Source organism: Mastomys coucha, unplaced genomic scaffold, assembly GCF_008632895.1.
Source record: "Mastomys coucha isolate ucsf_1 unplaced genomic scaffold, UCSF_Mcou_1 pScaffold23, whole genome shotgun sequence".
NCBI lineage: Eukaryota > Metazoa > Chordata > Mammalia > Rodentia > Muridae > Mastomys > Mastomys coucha.
The window spans coordinates 74532178-74551744 of NW_022196906.1; the positions used below are offsets into that span (position 1 = coordinate 74532178).

Here is a 19567-nt window from a genome sequence, read left to right on the forward strand (position 1 = left end):
AAAAAAAAAAAAAGAAGAAGAAGAAGAAGAAGAAAGAAAGAAGGAGAAAGAAAGCTAGCTGAGCAGCATTGCGTTGGACGAGTCTGCTGCATTTATCTATTATCTGGGGCAGTCACTTGAGGTGCTCTCAGTTTGACCCCGAGCACTGCTGCTATGAAGGACATACACAGTATCTACTAAAACCACTGTTCCCAGTTCCTCTGAGCATATAACCAACTGTGGAGTTGCTGCATCATACAATAAAGTGTTGTCCAGTTTTTGAGGGATTTCTGTAATTTTCTGCACTTGGCTGCTTCATTTTTCTTGACCATGGGTGCCTTAAGACATCTGATGATTTGCAACTTTATACCACTTAATATTTTCTGTTGCATTTTTGGTAGCACCCATTCTAATGGTGTAAATATCCATCATTTAATTGTGGTTTTGATTAGCATCTCTCTAATGGTTAGTAGTATTGGGCATTTTTTTCATGTGCCTTTCTACTGTTTGCTTTTTTCCCCGCTGAAGAAATGTCTGTATAATCCTTAAGCTCATGCACAGGTTTTAGACTTGTAGAAGTTTTTAATACTCAGCATACTAACTCCATCAGCCACACTTTCTCCCATTCTGTAACTTGCTATTCTTCGATGCTTGGAAAGTTCTAAGTTTGGCATAGTCCAGCTAGTCTATATTTTTTTCTTTCGTTGCTTGTGTCATTGATGTATTTAAGAAACAACTACCAAATTCACGATTATAAAATGTTTCTTGTGCTTTTTATTGATTTTATATTCTGTTTGCTTTTGAGCTAATTTTAGTAATTGCTCAAAGGTAAGGGTTAAATTGTACTGACTATGTGGATATCCAGGTTTCCCAAAACTATTGTCAAACTCTCCCCTCCCCCACTGAACAGTCTTGCATCTTTGTGGGAACTCTTTTGACTGGCTTTATGTATATGCTTTTCCATTCTGTTGATCTACATCATTGTTATTATGACAGAGTCACACCATGTTGATTAGTGTAGTCCTGTGAGTAGTTTTGAAGTCAGAAAGCATGTGACTTCTAACTTCACCACTGCCCCAGCGCTGCTCAGCTTTCTTCCTTTCTTCCTTTTCTTTCTTTCCTCTTTTCTTTCTTTCTTTCTTTCTTTCTTTCTTTCTTTTGAAGGAAAGGTTTATTCAGCTTACACTTCCACATTACTGCTCATCACTAAAGGAAGTCAGGACTGGAACTCACACAGGGTAGGAACCTGGAGGCAGGAGCTGATGGAAGCAGGCCAAGGAGGGATGTTACTTACTGGCTTGCTTCGCTGCTCAGCTTTCAAAGGAGGGAAATTCTGACATAAACTACAATATCAACCAAACCCAAAGCTGTTATGCTAAGGGTTATAAGTCAGTTATGAAAGGGCAAATGCTGTGTGATTCACTTATATGAAGGACTTAGAGCCTTCCCACTCATAGACACAAAGTAGACAGTGGTTGCCAGGGACAGAGGACCTAAAAGGAAAGCAGTTACTATGTAACAGGTACAGAGTTTCCAGTTTACAATAAAAACACTTGCTGAGCTCTTTGTTGGTAACAGTTGCATGGCAAGGTCAACATATTTAATGCTACTGAATTATACAACTGGAAAAGGCCACAACAGCCAGGATGTGGTGACACACGTCTTTAACCCAAGTATTCAGGAGTCAAAGGGAGGCAGATCTCTGTGAGTTTGAGGCCACCTTAGTCTGCAAGAGTTCTAAGCCAGGACTACAAAGAGAGACCTTGTCTCAAAAATAAAAGAAAGAAAGGGGAGGAGGAAGGGAGGGAGGGGTCCCAACAGTTACTTTTATAGGATTGTCTATTTCACCAAATTTAAAAAATTCAAATAAGAAAAATAAAAACCACTTCCAATCCACTACCTAGAGACTACAAATTTTTAAGAAAAACTAAAATTCTATGCAATATGTTTAAAAAGCATAGTTAATTCTTCTTATGATTAAACATGTGAATAGCAACATCACCCACAGATTTAAATACACTTTTTTATAAAAGTAGGTAGTTTTCTTCTCTTTTCTTTTTTGTACATATTGGGATATTAATAGTAAGGCAGCTGCTAGGTCCTGGATTAGAAATTAGATAAGGCCACGGGTCTCCTTATGCAGTGCTCAATAATTCCTGAAATTCCAAAAGACTTTGTGGCCTTCTCTTAAGCTGCCCACCTCTTTATGTGGTAGTCAGTAGGTATCTGCGACTCCAGTGAGAAGCTGAATTCTTTGAAATACGGGAAGAACACACAGATATTTTACAGCTGTATTTATCTAGCATTCTTGGTAAATGCAATGCTGTCAACAAAAGCCAGCTAGACAAGCACATGAAGCATCTCTGCCATTGTTCTGCAAATCAGGTGGAAGCTTCCTCTCTCTTTTACATTTTCCCAGGATTGCCCCCCATTCAGTTGTCATATCAGGCATTAATGTATCCCTGGCTAAATGCACTAATGCAGTTTCCTCAAAGCTGGCTGGCAGGCTGGCCTTGCCACAGAGCTGTCTGCATAAGCAAAGCTTTTCATGGGAAAGGACTCATCCCAGGGGAGGAAAGGAACTATTTTGGTCATAGAACAATGGAGTAGGTCAGAGGGGAAGGGTGAGTCTGAGTGCAGTTCAGGGCCTCCTGTCTAGCCCAGCATACCCCCTCCTTCCTATTTCTTCCTGAGATCCATTGTGAGGGATGGGCAACAAAAGACCTAAATGAAAACTAGAAGAATAGGTAAAACTGGAATTCAAGGCATTGCAGCTTCAGCAAGAGGTGGGGGTGGGGAGGAGAAACTTGCTATCACAAGTGAGGTTCAGGCTAGGCTTCAGGGGAGCACCCTCCAAATAGAAACTGGCTGACACCTACAGAGGAGCAACATGGGCTGTACTTCAGCGGGCACCAACCCAGGCATCCACAGGATCGTGTGGGTCAAGGGCGGGGGGAGGTGGGAAGGGAACTGGTAACTTAGAGGGGTGTGGGAGTGTATGTATGCCATTCTCTGGAGCCCTCTATGATTCTCTAGGGAAGTCAGAAAGAATTTGGGATGCCTAGTAAGCAGGCCTGGCAGAGACAGGAGAGGGAAAAGCTTCCCATCTTGTATAAGCCTTCCATCTTACCTTTATACTAATGTAAATTAGAGCTGAGAAATATAGACATTGGGTTTTCAAAAGAGAAAGTATTAAAATAAAAAACATGGTAAAACCAGATTGTCTGGATATAATTTATGCCTGAGCTTTATTTGAATCACACAGCATTGAGTTCCCTGGGAAGTAACTGGGTATTCTATTCATTTCAATTCCTACCTAAGCAAATTCTATATTTGTACCATACAAGTGACCAGCTGGCAAAACTATAACTTCTTTAAAAACAAAATCTAAATCAAAAAGCCTCAGTCATCCTGAATCTGCAGAGAATGTTACATTGGATACTTGCTTGAAGGAAAATGGGGAAGGAAGGAAAAAGAAGGGGGACCAGAGGAGAGGGAAGGAGAGGAGGGGAGCAGAGGGAGAAATTATCAAGACTTATCCCTTCAACAGATGCAATGTGGTAGAAAAGGCAGCAGACACCTGGGAGTCTATGCTAGAAACAAGCACAACCATACGTGACCTTGAGTGACTGAGTCTACCTGTAAACTCAATCTTTTCATTTGTAAAATGGACACAGTGACAGTAACGTCACAGATTGTACTTGACCTAAAGTATGCAAGGTACGTGGTAAGTCAATGATACTCCCCCACCCTTTGGGAAGCACACCTGTGGCTCTGCTATGCACTGTCGTAGTATGACTTGGGTCGGTTGACTCTGTAATGTGTTGTGTGAAGTCACTAGCATACAGTGGATGCCTAATGAAAGCAGTGTCCTCTCTTCATTCCTTTATCACAGTGAATTGGCTGATATGGAACAGCTGGGTCAGTTGAGCAATACTATAGAAACACTTTCTACAGGCTAATTCAATAGGTCAAAGCTATGGCATTTTTTTCCCTCATTCCCGTTGTTCTCAATATCCTGCAACTGTCAGGGCACTCATAACCATACCTCTGATTTCTGTGTCATGAGCCTAGCAGATTGACGGCAGCCTAGGCCAGTGTGACCATTTTCTCTGAGCCATTTGAACCATTTTTTAAAATTTACTTTATATCTATGAGTGTTTTGCCTGCATGCATATGTGTGTGTGTGTGTATATGTATACACATGTATACACATATATGTATACGTATATATGTATACATATATATGTATGTATGTGTATATATACATATATTTGTATGTGTGTATATGTGTATAATGTGTATATATATACACATATACACACATATATATGTGTATATATATACTCTCACATATATGTGTATATATGCGTGTATATATAGGTATACATATGTATATATACATATATATGTGTGTGTGTGTGTATGTGTGTATATATGTGTGTGTGTGTGTGTATATGGGTATGTGTGTCACATGTGGGCCTAGTGCCCAGAGGATCAGAAGAGGGAGTTGGTTTCCCTGGAGCTGGGTGTACAGGTGTATATGCCATCTGAGTGCTGGGAACTGAACCTGGGTATTCTGCAAGAGCAACGAGTGCTCTTAATTCCCAAGCCACCTCTCCTGTCCCTTGATGCAGTTTTTAAAATGTGGCTCAAAGTTGGGCTATACTGTCAGACTCTGCAGCAGTTCACTGCCTGTCAAAAGAACACAGCACAGCAGAAGCGGCATTACTTTTCTACACTTTTGTTTTTGGCATTCTCTAAAGCAGCATCAATAAGGCACGTAAAGAGGCCGGGCGGTGGTGGCGCACGCCTTTAATCCCATTCCTTGGGAGGCAGAGGCAGGTGGATTTCTGAGTTCGAGGCCAGCCTGGTCTACAGAGTGAGTTCCAGGACAGCCAGAGCTACACAGAGAAACCCTGTCTCGAAAAAACCAAAAAAAAAAGCACGTAGAGGAGCACATTTGGTACTGACGCTCATGTCAACAGCAGGCCATCTACAGATGAAGGATGCAACCAGAGCCGCGTCCTTTCGTATAGGAAAAGAAAAGCATAGTAAGTTAATAGGGACAAAAAAGTGTTGATTTTCAAATTCTTAAAAAATTTACAATATACTTATAATGTTCCTACTTGATTTGGAATGTCCCCTTTTAAATGAAGGCAATGTCTTATGGAACCGTAGACGTGGGCTCAGTTTATGATGAGTTGTTTCTCACAGATGAGCAGTGTATATGATTATTATGAATTTTATTCCTCTTTTCCTTTATTACCCTCCCCCCATCCCCCTGGAACCCCTCTTCCTCCTATCAAGAGCATTCCTGTTTTCATGTCTTCGTGCGACCTGTAGATTAACTAGGAGTGAGAGCCTGAATCAGGTTAGGCTGCTCACTACCGTGTTCCACTTAAGGAAGAGGTTCCCCTCCATCTGGGAGCACTAACAAAGGTTACCTTCCCTACAGTGTAAGTGCTCAAACAGGAAGGCAGAGCTCAGCCTGCCTACCTGGGAGCATGCACAGTGGGAACTCATGGCTCTTGTCTTGCCTTGAGAGACTGAACAGCAGATGGGATGCATTGTAGTTATTGATCAGGGGTACCCATTCATCTTACTAAGAATTACAGACTCTGAGCATATGTGGGATCATCTGCATTGCAAAGCGATCCCTGGGTAGAGATGTGAAGGTCAGTACCACCACTGAATGTGCTTGGACAGCACCAGTGCCCAGACTCCTAGATTGCAAGATGCTCTGAAAATAAACTCTCAGTAAACAAACACAGAGTCTATACAAAATAGTAAATTAAAAAAATTACACATAAAACTTAAAAAAAAAAAAAGATAAAGTCTTTCTCGGTGTAACTCTGGCTTGGAAGTCACTATGTAGCCCAGGCTGGCCTCAAATCTGCAGCAATCCTTCAGGGATTCTGCCTCCCCCAAAACATGTCATTTAAACAAGAGAGACAAAGGTTGTTGGACAAACATGATGCTATTTATAACATCATCAACAACAACAACAAAAAAAAAAACCCTAGAAAATCTCTACTCTTCAAAAGCTTTTGAGTAAAATACAGAGCATTTCTGCAGTGGACAGAGATTCATAACTGCCAAGGTGCCAGGAATATGGAACTGCTGGGTGTTCAGTTGTATATGGTCACCTCTCTCTCTCTCTCTCTCTCTCTCTCTCTCTCTCTCTCTCTCTCTCTCTCTCACACACACACACACACACACACACACACACACACACACACACACACACGAACATCTCAGAAGAGGTGGAAATGTAAGGGCTGGAGGATGGAGGGGAAAGCTGGGAAATGCTACCTTCTGGACATGACATGGACATTGAACTCAGGAGCTCACTGAAGCTACTATAGTCATCTGTACCAGACCCGGACAAGCTCAAGCCAACGCGATCAGACCACATTCTAACAAGCCGCACTAACTGGACTCAATGGGTTAAAAAACATGAAATGGGTATGAAGGTAGGGGGCAGGGATCCGTTAGGGTTCAGGAGAAGCTGGAGAGGAAAGTAGGGTGGGTGGGTATGAAACATTGTATATACGTACAAAGTAATAGAAGATATTGTGGAAAAATTTGAACTTTCAGAGATTCAAATGATGTAACTGATATTCCAAGTTTTATATTGCAACTAAGGAAAAATGCCACAACATTTTAAATATTTCCTCAGGTTTCCAGACTTACAGATGATTTCTATTTTTCTGTGTAACTTCTTAATCAGTACTGTCTTCCCAAAGAGATTCTTTTGGATATTTTGTCCCTTAGGCCCATTACGAAGTTTAATACTACAGACACACCACATCCATGTTTGTGTACTAGGGTACGGGCCATAAATCATCTAAGATGTCTTCACATCTTCTTTCCAAGGTCCCATCTTCATCCTCTGGGGAACAGTGATCTCATTGAGAACGCACCTTCTAAATAATAGAAATATAACTGCTTTTACTTAGCCAATTATATAAAACATTTTAAAGTACGTTTTTGGAACAGTTCGTTTCAGATCAAAGGAATATTTGTCTCCGATAGTCAGATGTGTGACACCTGAAAGTTTGAAGCTGATTTTCTATTAATATGTTTTAAATTGGTGACGTAATTAAAAAAAGATTTCGGCCAATAAAGCTAGCTCTAGACAGCTAACATGAAACTAACATGTTTTTTTCAGGGAAGGACAGAGTTGAGTTTAGCAATAACCCAGAGCTCGCGGCACCCTAGCACGGACAAAAAACTCTTAACTGGGAACATTATCGTGATTCTCTTAACTGCACCGTACACGAGAAAGATGAAAGCTTTGAGAGATCTCGGAGCTGTGTGCTTTCATCGTTCCATAATGCGGAACTCGCTGGTGACAGTCGCTGTGGGAACGAGTCTGAAGCCTGAAGGAGATGCCGGGCAATTGCTTTCCAGACTGACCTCATCCGCAGCTGAAGCCTCCGCATCTGCTGCGATTTCCTCACACTACATCACTTGATTGGCTTGCTGCTCTCGCCAAAACGTTTTGAGCTTTGTCATCTTTTTAGTATCTTTCCTAAGAACAGCACACTCGGATCAGGCCACAGCTTGTGAGTCTGGCAGCCCAGCCCCAAGTCTTCCTCTCTGCTGCCCAGAGGCCCCTCGCCAAGTCGTGGCTGCTGGGAGTCAGCCCCACAGAACGTCTTCTCAGCGCACTTTGAAGTGGATAAAATATGCACTCGTGGACATTTGTCTGTTATTTCCTGTGCTCACAGCTTTGTTCTTCTTTATTGCCAGAGAATTCTACGGGTGATGTCACTTTTCTCCGAAGAGAACAGACCATCAGAGCTTTTTACTGACATAATTAATTATCTGGAACTTGATTCTGGGCCAGAAAATTCTCAAGGCACAGCCCCTGAAGAATTAACTCTGCTGTGTTCCCTATCCTTCAGCTTTTAAAGAGACAGGGTACCATGTCTTTTCCCTTCTCAGACACTGATAATGGTAGTTTTGTTTGGTGATATCAAGTCACAGCAAGTGAACTGGGGCACCATTCTATGATTTCACAAGGAAGACCTTCCGTTCAATGGGCAACAAACCCCAAAGGTCAGTGCAGATCAAGGACACAAAGCACAGCTTTTAGGGCTTAGTCTCGAGTGTTACAGGAATGCATCTCAATTACCGAATAGATTCTGGGGGAACTCATGAATCCCCAGCCAGAAGAATGAGATCCAGACCAACGCTAACGAAGTTAATCATCCATAAGGTGGAAAGGTTAAGTTTATCAGCCACAAAAGAAAGCAAAAAAACATTAGCAGTTTAAACCTTCTACAAGATGAGAAAGCACCAGGACAATGCTAGTGTGTTATGAGAATTTTCACATATGTTTTTATAGAGATCTAAATTAACACATGCGCCATTCACCAGAAGATGGCTCCTCTTTGGCCTGTTATTGAGATTTGAGATTATGTAAATGAGCTGCCACCTGTCTCTGCGATACAGAGGGCACTGTAGATGGCCAGACACTAGGCAAGCAGGTTTTGAAGAAATCAGGGAATGTGGTCCAGTTCTAGCTTTCTCTTCAGACGTAAAAAGATAGAAGTCTCATCTTCCTCAATGTTGATGGAAATAATGATATCAAAGTGCTCTGCAACTCAAAAGGGTTGACTTAGACCATAGCTTTTGGAACTACATTAAAATATTGTCCCTCACCAAGAGAAATCAACATTAAATTCCTTTGAATTGTGCTTTTTAATTTTAATTTTTTAATTTTAAGGTTAAGAGCATAGTGCTCTGTGTGTGTGTGTGTGTTTAATTAGATGTTTTCTTTATTTACATGTCATACAATATCTCCTTTCCCAGGTTCCCCTGACTGACATTTTTAAAGATGTAAAATTATGATGTGTGGCATGGGACTAAAATCAGCAGCAACATAGATGTGATTAAAGAAAAAGTGAAAGATCTATAAAATACGCCTTTCAAATCCACTCACAAGGGAAAACTCTATTAACAACTTGGGGTGGATGACTCCAGGAACTGTTTGTTTCTATAGATAACATAATTAGAGCAACATATTTTCTCCCCACCACTTCCTAATATTAAACACTAGGAAGTGTGCATAGTGTTTTGCAAAAGTGATTTCACTGAAGCCACCTAATAAATAATCACATCAGATAAATACCACTATAGTCATCACTATGTAGATGATGGGTCTGAGGCTGGAAGAGAAAAGTTTGGTACTTTGCCTAAAGTCACACAACTGATAAATGGTGGCTGTAGGGTACAAATCTAGGCAATCTAACTTTAGAGCTGGAACTCTTAATACAAACCCTATGGGTTCTCTATATGCATGTGGCTGTTAGACCCTCTCAAACTTCTCTTCATCTATCCATCTACCTACCTACCTACCTACCTACCTACCTACATACATACATACCTACATACATACATACATACATACATACATACATACCTATGTATAGTACTAGGCATTGGATTTATGGTCTCAAGCATGCTATGCAAGTATACTACCACCAAACTATTGCCCAAGAGCTACCATGTAATTGTTTTTAAAGTGTATGTGTGTGTGTGTGTGTGTGTGTGTGTGTGTCTAACAGAGTCTAATCCCCTGGACCTGTAGTTGTAGTTGGTTTGAGTACCCCACATGAATGCTAGGAACAAAACTCTGGTCCTCTGTAAGAGCAGCAAGCTCTTCACAAGCATCTTTTCAGCCCCTCATTTTAATTTACTCTTTATTTAACAGGAAGTGGAGGGGCCAAGGAGGCTGAGATTCCATGAACACCAATAGTCATTTTGCCATACTGATTTTTTTTAAAAAATTTTATTTATTTTATATATATGATGAGTATGCTCTAGCTGTCTTGAGACACACATGAGAAGAGGGCATCAGATCCCATTAAAGATGGTTGTGAGCCACCATGTGATTGCTGGGAGTTGAACTCAGGACCTCTGGAAGAGCAGTCAGTGCTCTTAACTGCTGAGCCATCTCTCTAGCCCCATACTGATTTTTTTTAATGCTCTGTTTTTATATACCTCTTTCTCAAATAGGTTTCTTTTCAGTTTTCTCGATTTATTTTCTTACCTGAACCTATGAACCAAAATTTAGATCAAAATCTACTACAATTTTTCTCCAAGAGAAGACTCAGATACGTGGTGAAGTTGGTCTTGAGTTCCTCACAGTAGGTATGATTAAAATAAAGATCTTCGCTACAATTTGAATGTAGCAATGAAATCTTTTTCTACCTTTCTGTAATTTGTCCCAAAATGTGAAATGCACAATTTTTGTTAAATCAACATATTGTGCATTTGAATGCTATTGAGGACACCAGAAAAACGTTGCATACAAGTTCATGGCAATGTATGCTATAAAGTCAACACCATCAAAAATTAGCTGCCATTTTACTAAAATGTCACAGTGTATCCAAATACATTATTTGCCCACTAGCAATGGGAACATAGTCAACAGGCTCAGGCATTCAATTCATCATTTGTACTTTTAATTTTAATTTATAAAAATTATTTATAGCACGCTTTCTCCATGAATGTACTTCCAACAGTCAACCAAGAACTGGCTGGTAGGTTTGATGGTCTTCCTGAGGGGATACATTGGAGAACTTGATTTTTTTTTTAACAAGCTTATGACGTTCTACTTCCAATCATCCATCATCCAAAATAAGAGCAATCAGATTAGGCATGTTAAGTGCTGTGGTTTCATATCTTGTACCTTACAGTATTTTTTCCATAATAAGTTAAACTTAAGCTGTGTGGAACAGCATGACATTGATTCTGAGGTTGGAAATATCTGTCACACTGGCTACTCTAATATTGCCAATGCGTCTTTATCTTTTCAAAAATAAATGACCAAGAACCACTTGCCAAATTTTATATTAATAGCTAAAACATCCAGGGAAAGAACATTCTAGATTATGGTGGAACTGACAGAATGATCCAAAGTCCCCCTGGCTTATTTCAAGCTCCCTACTGTTTATTTGCACTTCCTGAGGCAAACTAGTGCCTCAGACAATTGACAGGCACTGACCTCTGCTGAGATTCTGTGGCCAGGAGCCTTATCTGAGCTGTCATCATACCAGTTTGTCATCCATAAGTGAATGGTCAGATCAAAGTGTGGTAAGGATGACTAAATAGAAGAGGCAGGTGGATGAGGTCAGTTGACCGTCACTGCCAGATTTCTCAGCACTGAACTCATCGTTTCGTGTTTAACAGTGGCTAGTCTGCTTGATAACAGTATAAGAATATCCCCAAATGCCTTTCACATTTCTCCATGACCTTAAAGGCTAACAAACTAGTATGGATGCCCTCTTTCTGCCAACACCCTTTATACACAATCCCAAGAGCTATTCTGGCAAAAGAAGCTCTAATGACATGGACTTGTTCTAGCCAAGGTGCCGGTGGCATGATCTCACATTCACAGGGATCAATTCTGAAGCTTCTAAGATGACTGGACCACAGAGGACCATTTGAAACCAGCTCTTCATCAGGAGTCTGGCACTGCTCTTCTATCAGTATCCCCAGAGAACTGACCAAAGCCTCATATGAGTGAAAGAAATATGCATGCCCTCTGATGCTGTCGCTGCCAGAGAGGATAGGCCCTTGCTATTTGGGGAACTACTAATAAAATAGAAAGCTCACTCTCACTTCCAAACTCAAATCAGCCCATGCCTCTCCCTATCGCCTCATTTCTGCTCATGTATCTTTCCTATCATAAGCTTTTCAACAGTGTGCTCTGAAACTCACACTCAACTACAAGCCAATTCTCATGTACTTATCAACTCTTCCAAGAGCATCCCTTTCACTTGGTCTAAGGTAGTTATTCAAATTTAGCAGCACCAATCTTTGAAACCACATGCACACATGCATGCAAGTGCAGATACCTGGCTCTTGCATCCAGTGTTATTAAACTGCTAAGCATGAGAACCACTGCCCGAAAGGAACACACTAATGTGCATACCACCAGCCCTATAGTCCAGAAGTGGGTGGTTTCTCTCCCCTCTCTTTGCTCCAATAGGCTTGAATGTGATAAATATTTAACCTCTTGCTCCACTCTCATACCTGAAATAGCCTATTCTCATCAAGGTCATCAAACAAGACCAGGAAATTCCCTTCCCCCGTGTTGCAACTATCCATACTTGGTTATCCAGTCTCCTTCCTTGACGATGAAGCCTCTGGAAGTTTCTAGATGAGTCTGTAATTCCCTTTCATAATCATTCTGATACTCTCATCGTCAGATTTATTTGAGTCAGAGCCTGTGCTCCAGCTGCCCTAACAAGCCAAGCTCCATCACGCATTACTAAGAAAGCATTTAGAAGAGCCAAATTAATGGTGAAAGGCAGGGAAGGCAGGTTTATTCAATGTGGCCACTTAGGAAAGGACAAAGGAATTCAGTGACATTCCTCCCCTCAACTCCATCTGCAGAATTTTGGCATGAGGTTTAGAATATATAAGTAGAGGACCAGAGTAACACATAGCTAACAAGTATGGCCAACGTGTGGTCCCGCCCATCACTTTCCCATCATTGTTTAGGTTCTGATCTCTTCTGCAAGGCAGTCTGACAGATAATAAATGCCTTTCTTGCTCCAGACTTAGCCTTTTCCTTCTCCCAAAATTAGAGTCCAAGGAAATTACGATTTCTTTGGGTCCACTGTCCAAAACAAGAGACATGGTCCCTGAACACTCCGTTCTAATGATCTGTCTTTTTACTACCACAGCCAGCAACTTCTATGTCATAATCTAGCCCTCTGCTATTATAAAAACTGTAACTAACTATAATTTCAACTATCTGTCATCTCAGATATTTGCCATTAATTCTCTCTAGAACCTTAAATCTAACAATCTTTGGTGATGGCAGAGCCTATTATCCATTGACTTTCTGACCCTTTCACTGGCTTTCATGTTCCCTTTCCCAAGAGAGCTGTTGTTGGCCTGTTGGTGTGTATTGTAATACTAAATACTGTCCCCAAGATCTGGTTGCTCCTAACAAGGAACCTTCAGAGTTGAGGAAATCTTCACCTGTACCAAATGATGCTATGTAAACTTACTCCGTATAAAACTATTGGTTCAATTAAGATGCCTTTAGCCTAGAGCTGGGTGGAACTTCAGTTGGTGTCTGAGGAGAACCATGAGGGGGAAAGTGAAGAGATGGGGAGAGGAGAGACACCATGAAGTAGATGAATCATGAAAACATGACCGTGAGGGTTAGCCAGTTGGAGTAAGAATGGCCCAGGTGGAACATGGCAAGTTATAACTCAGGGTTATTGATAAGGAAGTAGACACAACAGCTTAGAGGGTTGATGTCTGCCCAGCCCTAATGCTTTAAGGCTTGTTATAAATATAAAGGTTTTGTGTCTCTTATTTAGGAACTGAATGATCAAAGGTAGGGTAGAAACCTCCAATTTATATTTACTCCAACAATGCTCATTTTGTTCTCACCCTACCTCAGTTTCCACTGCCTTCCTTTGCTGCTCCTTCCTCACTTGACTGTGCTCTCTAGGTCAAACTACAGACAGCCTTGTTGAACTCTTAAGTCCTCATCCCTGATGCTCAAACCTACACCTACAGCCAAACCCACATCATACAAACTGATCTCATTTTACAGTCATGATCCTTGGCCTTAACTGGCCGGCTGATGGTACCAACAAATCATTACCGCTGTTCTCTCCCCGTTCTCACAAATCTTTTACGTCCCAACATCTCCCTCATCAAATCATCCACGAGCACTTCCCCTACTGCCCAGCTTACCAAGAAAAGTGAAACAACTGGGGATAAACTTGTATAATCTCCTATTGCCTCATATCCTACTGTACCTTATAGCATAAAGCTCAGGGCCCATGCAAAGAACTGAACTGTCAGGGCCAGCTTCTCACCTTGTTTACTGGGGGCCTGTCCTCTATCAACTACTCCGTTCATCACCAGTATCAGTGCCCCTTCTATGCTGGCTCATTCTCTTTGGCTTAGGCATAAGCCAGCTTTCTCTTGCTGTGACAGAACACTGGAGAAAGTTAGCATGAAGGAGGAGAAATTTGTTTTGGCCCAGGGTTTCAGAAGCTCATGGTCTTGGCTCATTAGCCTTTTGGACTATGGTAAGGCTATACATCTCGGCAGAAGCATGTAGCAGCCAAGAGATAAAGGAGAATGGTCTAGATACCATTGTGTCCCCTTCAAGGGCTGTATCTCTCTGGAATCTATTTCTTCAACTGGGCCACACCTCTCAAAGTTTCCAGTATTTCCCAATAGCCTCACTGGCTGACAATCAATACATTTTTGTTGTACATGTATTTCACTGAACTAGAATTACATCACTCCCCACCATGAGCCCTCCTCCCTCCCACCCCTCTCATTTTGCCTCCACTCTCAAATTGATAGCCTCTTTTTGTTTGATTATTATTAGTGTGTGTGTGTGTGTGTGTGTGTGTGTGTGTGTGTGTGTGTGTGTACACAGACACATAAATACAACAGACATTTATGCTGTGAGTTTGCTTTTGTTGTTTATGTGTATACATCTTCAGGGATGACTACTCTGCCAATACGGAGGCTCATCCATCGGAGATGCTAAGTTTTCTTCTCCAGCACTCCTTAGTTGTCTGTACTTCTTTGTCTAGAGATGGGACCATGTGAAAATTTCTCCCATCAATTTCATATTCCCACTTATATTGCCATTGTTTTAGTCTTGTTTACACAGACACAGTATTCTAGTTCTTACAACCCTCTGGCCTCTCTTCTGTGATATTCTCATTCTCTAAGCCATAGATGTAGGAGCTGTGATATAAATGTTTCCACTGGGGCTGTGCTGCCCATGATCCATTCATCTCTGCATGTGTCTAGTTGTGGTCTTCTATGCTGGTCTCCATTTACTGAGCTAGACACTTCTTTGATAAGGCCTACATCTTTAACACATCTGTCTTTGAATTACAGAAGCATACAAAGATGCAGCTGTTTTCCATCTTCAGAACAAGACCCTCTTCTGACTCTACTTCCCTCACAGACCTCACTTCATCCTTCTCCTTTCTTTTCCAAGAAGCTCAAGGAAAGAGCAGCTTGTACTCACTCCAGGACTTGCTCCTTACAATGAGTGGGGATTTTTTTTTTAACTTCTTCTCATCAAGACTGTGCTCCAGTGGCTCCCCTGAAGGTGAATTGTGATGTCTTTGTTGCTAACTGCAATGATCAGTCCTCATCCTCCATGTTCTTTGCTCCAGCATGACACTTTTGATCCTTCTCTCCTTGGTGAAAACTCAGACTTTGGGCCCACACACTAATTCCCTCCTGACGTCCTGAGCCACTTATCCCCTGTCTCCTGACTCTACCTCATCTCTCCATCATCCTATGCTAGGATTCTCTTCTTACCTCCTGTCTGTATTTAATATGTTTTCTTCATGATTTCACCCAACTTCTCATAAACTCTCAAACTTCTGTCTGGTTCCCTAAGCATTTCTCTTCTTTACTCTTTCAGCCTTCTGACATCTGTGTGACCGAATGCTTTTACTCATGCCCTTCTATTTCAGTATGTAGTGCGCTTTTGATTTTCCTGATATACCCCTAACTGATACAATAGCAATGTACAGGAGAGTAAAGCAGTGTGCTTTGACCTAAGGTGAGTCCTAGAGGGGTTGAATACTTATGTAGGAAGGCTACAAGGAAGTGTTAATACTATGAGTAAAATCTGAAAACAATTGCTTCATAATCTGAGAGAGGGAGTCTAATTTTGATCCTTATCAGAGCCATAAACGGAAAGGTTGATGTCTGACTAACAATTGTTATAAACCCCACACAGGAAAAAATGTTTCAAAAGCAAGACAAAAATTGCACAGAGAAAACATTTGACTTACTGCCCATGTCATAAAGAACTAACACCTATATAAAGAATACTTTTTAAAGCAAATCACCAAGATTCCAAAAGATCAAAGAGAGTAAGCAGACTAGCCAACTAAATGGAAAGAACGTTTGAAAAGCTGCTCAACTTCATTCATAAGTGTAAATTGAAACTATGAGAAGACATCCACTCCATCTATCAATCTGACAAATGAAACAAAACATCTCATTGATAAAGCAACAGACAATAGTACTTGTTGGCAAAAGGGTGAAAAAGTAGAGCTATTCAAGGCAAATGAGCAAGGACTACACATGTACATCCCTTAGAGCCGTCAGTTCACTGTTTGAGGGTTTAGCCAACAGAGATTGATTTGTGCATATGATAAGATAAACATATAATGTATGCATGCATCATTAATGTGGTGACTCAAACTTCATGTATACACACACACATATATAAGTATAATAATAAAAATTTTAGGTAATCCCTACAGAACTGTGGACTAACAAATGGGCTCTCCTAATTGCTGATTCTGAGGTGCAGGGGGAAGAGGAAGGGAAGACAAGGGGTCTGCTACAATTAGTATACACTGTTTCATGTTTTCCTTCAGGCCTTTGATCAGGAAATGTTTAACATCAGAGCAAGCATTTCTAGATCTTAGCAGCTGCTGTCTGAAAAGGATGATAGAAATCCTGAAGGCAAACACACGCATTGTTGGTGTGCAGGTCTGATCAGCAGACAGAATGACATGTGAGCTGGGAAGCCCAGGAAGCCCAGGAGGCGAGTGTTCTTTTTGAAAAACAAAAAGATTCTTTTGGATATTTTATATGTATGTATGAGTTCATGTAGAACATGTGCATGCAGGTGCCCAAAGAGGCCAGCAGAGGGTGCTGGATCCCCCAAACTGTGGTGGCTATGAGCCACTAGATGTAGGTGCTGGGGATGACACCTGGGTCCTCTGTAAGAGCAGCAAGCCCCCTTGACTTCTGAGCATTCTCTAGCCTCACAACAGTCCTCTTAACTCAGAATTTATGCCCTTCCTTTTCATTATTCACAAATATCCTGTTGGAATTATTTCAACTATTCTCATCGGGGCCCTGCTTTTCCTCTTAAACCTTCACAAGTTGAATAAAAATATTTCCTGCTGCCAGCCACAGCATGAGTCACTTTGAATTGTTCGCAGTTTCAAGGCTGGTCTGTTACTGGTTGGCATGGTGCTTCTGAAGTTCAATTTTAATCCTAGATGGACCTGTTGGTTCTGCAAAGACAAAAGTATAATTGTGTATGCGTTGATCTTCTCTCACATGCCCTAGTATCCAGAGATGGCTCCTGCAGATCAATGGGATGGGAAACAGAAGAGAAGGCACTAAAGAATAGATGGTGCTTTATCTACTGTCTTTAGGCAGTGGTTTCCAAGAAAACAGAAGTGAGTAAGACACATTAAGGACTGGTGCAAACATCTATATACAATGTCCAGGTTTTATACATAGGTGGTGCCAATGCAGTGGTACCATCAACTTAAACTTACTATACTCTAGACATCTTGGCCTGCAGTTTGTGTTTTGTTTTGTTTTGTTTTGTTTTGTTTTGTTTTGTTTTCCTTTTTGATGATGCATGGATCAAAGCCAGGGCCTTACCCTTTTAAGTGCCTGGTCTACCATTGAGCTATATTCCTAGTCTATACATTTAATTCTGTTTTTAAAGTCAACAAATTTTTTATTATAACTAAGAGACTACAGAATGCTAAGCCCTAAAGGGAGCATATACACTGCAACCCCCCCTCCGAAGACTGGGGTCATTGTGAAAGAAGGAGCAAAGGGAGTGTAAGTGTCAGAGACTGCAAGGAGCTATTACCTTCCAGCAGAGCAGAGCAGCGGCATTGTAGGAATTCACAATGGTGCGAGAGCATGCATGTAAGCCCAAGACAGAGCCAATCCCTGCAGGAAGAGGGGAGTTAGGCACATGATCCCTCCTCAAGCTGAGATGCCATTGCCAATTATTAGCGTTGGGAGAAGAGTTTCCCCTAAGAGCACAACCTTTGCTAAGTCCACCACTTGCCAGGGGGGACCACACATCCAAGAATATCTGGGCAGCATGAGGTGATCTTCATACAAAGCTGAGTAAGTAGGGAAGGAGAGTGAATCACGGAAGAGTTGGGGGAGCCTGAGTATGACAAGGCATACTGTATGAAACTCTCATAGAACTAATAGTTCTCTAAAAGAAAAAAAAAAGTATTACATTTATGTTCTTGGGTGGGTCTGTGTGTTTGTAAGTGTGTGTCGGAACTCACACTCAAGCTGTCAGGTTTGGCAGCAAAGCTCTCCCCTGAGCCATCTCCAAGCGTGACAGATTTCATTTTTAACATTAAGTATTAACACGTAGTAATCTTAAGATAATAGATCTCACTATGGCATTTCTGAACATGCACACAGCATGCTTGAAATACATCTGCTGTCTACCATCTCCTGCCCTCTTAATTCCCTAATTAGAAACATTTTATATGATAGAATAATGCAAACTAAAAAAAAAAAAAATGCACCCAACAGAAACATACCTCTTACCTTTAACGTTTTAAATCACCAACTACAAATCAATACCAATGCATCGGTGATTAAACTCCTGTCGCTGAGAAACAGGGGAAAAAAAAGAGGAAGGTACAGCTGAGATCTGGAGAAAGCATCTATACTCTCAGTTTAAAATATGAATTAGAGGCCAAAAATGTTAACCAGAGAATTGCTTTATATGGAAAAAAAGTCCTGTTGCTAGATAACGTACGCCTCTTCCCCTAATCTATGGAACAAGATTCTTTCCCTACTGTTTGCTTTTCATCTTGGACTGCTCGCACAACAGTGATATGCTGGTTTCTTTGGCGTGCAACTTAGTGACTCGGTGTAAATGAAAATCATTAGCAGTCACTCTTTAGTAAGAAGTAGACACTGTTTTGAACTTTTTATTGGTTCTTCATGAATTTCACATTGAGCACCCCGACCCCATTCATCTTCCTCTCCCCTCACACCCATCCCCTACTCTTACAGGAGTTTATCGAAGGGGTAGATGTTGGGGTGGGACAATTCAAAGCTCTGGATCTGGGCCTGAGAGGCATCTGAGCTGGTCAGCCTACCAGCTCACCTCCACTCACACTACCACACCACTGAAGGAAGCCCTCCTGCCTCAGCCATGGCTGCCCATCCAGTGCCACTGCCAGCAAGGGTCACTCTCATGACCTTGAGGCTGTCCTGTGCTGCCCAGTCGAGGTGCAGGGCTGTAGTCGGGGTGTAGAGCCCATTCTCCCAAGTGCTGTAGCTGATGAGGGGCAGGGCCAGTTCTCAAGATCCCAGGGCCAGGTCTCCAGCCTGCAGCAGGTGGTAAGAGGCAAGTGGGGAGAAAGGTATCTCTCCCTCGTCCTTGTCACTCAACAGGAGACAAATGGCAGGGCCACTTCTCCCACGCTTGTACCCTTGGGGTCAGCTCACTAACAATTCCTGCAACCAGGGCAAGTTCTACTGTACTTCCTGGGTGACGTGCAGGGATGCTCTCCAACAGAATACTGCAACTGGCTAGAGGCTAGGTCAGCTCTCCTGTTATGATGCCTCCAGGGCCAGCTCTAACACAAAGTCCAGATGATGGGTGGGGCAGTTCTGCACAGCCCTAAGACGTCAACATATCCCAGGGCAGCAATTCAGACCAGGGATCTCTGCCTGACCTTTGGTGGTATCAGACACCTGCTACTGCACAGCCATGGACTCAGAAGTGGACACCCCCCCCCCCCCCCCCCCCCCC

The 19567-nt window shown here is 41.8% G+C and overlaps 1 protein-coding gene across 6 annotated transcripts in view; it reads right to left on the minus strand.

Moving 5' to 3' along the window:
* Positions 1-19567, minus strand: part of Filip1 (filamin A interacting protein 1) — a 191258-nt gene that overhangs the window by 61535 nt on the left and 110156 nt on the right. The gene's annotated exons all lie outside the window — the stretch shown is intronic.